This window comes from Fragaria vesca, unplaced genomic scaffold (assembly GCF_000184155.1).
Source record: "Fragaria vesca subsp. vesca unplaced genomic scaffold, FraVesHawaii_1.0 scf0510801, whole genome shotgun sequence".
NCBI classification, from domain to species: Eukaryota; Viridiplantae; Streptophyta; class Magnoliopsida; order Rosales; family Rosaceae; genus Fragaria; species Fragaria vesca.
This window is the reverse complement of record NW_004441272.1, coordinates 1-1,294: the sequence shown is the minus strand read 5'-3', so window position 1 is coordinate 1,294 and position 1,294 is coordinate 1. Positions and strand designations below refer to the sequence as shown.

The following is a 1,294-nucleotide window of genomic DNA, read 5'->3' as shown; positions in this document are numbered from 1 at the left end:
CACAGGTCAATTAAATGGCATTCCCGTAGCAATCGGGGTTATGGATTTCAGTTTATGGGGGGTAGTATGGGATCCGTAGTAGGTGAAAAAATCACACGTTTGGCTGAGTATGCTACCAATAAACTTTTACCTCTTATTCTAGTGTGTGCTTCCGGAGGAGCCCGCATGCAAGAAGGAAGTTTGAGCTTAATGCAAATGGCTAAAAATATCTTCCGTTTTATATGATTATCAATCAAATAAAAAATTATTTTATGTCGCAGTTCTTACATCCCCCTACCACGGGTGGGGTGACGGCTAGTTTTGGTATGTTGGGAGATATCATTATTGCTGAACCCAACGCTTACATTGCATTTGCAGGTAAAAGAGTAATTGAACAAACATTGAATAAGACAGTTACCCGAGGATTCACAAGTGGCTGAATATTTATTCCATAAGGGCTTATTCGATCCAATCGTACCACGTAATCCTTTAAAGGACGTTCTGAGTGAATTATTTCGACTACATGCTTTCTTCCTTTGGATCAAACTTAGATTAAATAGAGTCTGTAGAGTATAGTCTTAATTTTAAATTTATTTTTAAATTTAAATTAATAAATAAAACAGAATAAATTTTTTGAAATGAAAATTATTAAATTATAAGACAAGTTATAAGACAAGAGCACGACAATAACTAATAATATGAATAATAAAAAGGTGGATTATCATACATATATATTTCGTGTAGAAACGTGTAGAAAGGTGAATAAGTCCGTTTATTTACATATTTTTTAGTTACTACATTTTTTTATTGAATACTTATAAAAAAAAATTCAATAAAACATATACTTATATATTCCTTATTTAGGTATATACTCACTTAGGTATACTTACCTATAATATTAGTATAATATAATAATTATATATATATAATATATATATAAATAGAATTATTATATATGAATTTGAAAATATCTTTTTAACAATATAAGATTAAAATAAAAATATTAATATAAAACAATAAAAAAAATAACAGGTACAAATATTAAATCGAGGTACCCACTCAATGATAACTCTCAACAACTTTCCCTCCATTTTTGTGCCTTTAGTGGGCTTAGTATTTCCGGCAATTGCAATGGTTTCTTTATCTCTTCATGTTCAAAAAAACAAGATTTTTTAGATACTATCAGGGACAACTCTTATCCATTTTTTTTTCAAAGCTTACTTTGATCATAACACCCCTATCTATTTAGTAGAATAGGGTATAACATGTGGCTTCTTTCGAGCATAAGCTCTTATGTATGCGTAAACATGATATA

At 29.6% G+C, this 1,294-nt stretch overlaps 1 pseudogene across 1 annotated transcript; it reads left to right on the top strand.

Annotated features, from left to right (window-relative positions):
- Positions 1-37: 37 nt before the first annotated feature.
- Positions 38-819, top strand: LOC101297309 (annotated as a pseudogene). Its single transcript, XR_185399.1, has one exon. The product of XR_185399.1 is annotated as an acetyl-coenzyme A carboxylase carboxyl transferase subunit beta, chloroplastic-like (transcript).
- The last annotated feature ends 475 nt before the right edge of the window (positions 820-1,294 follow it).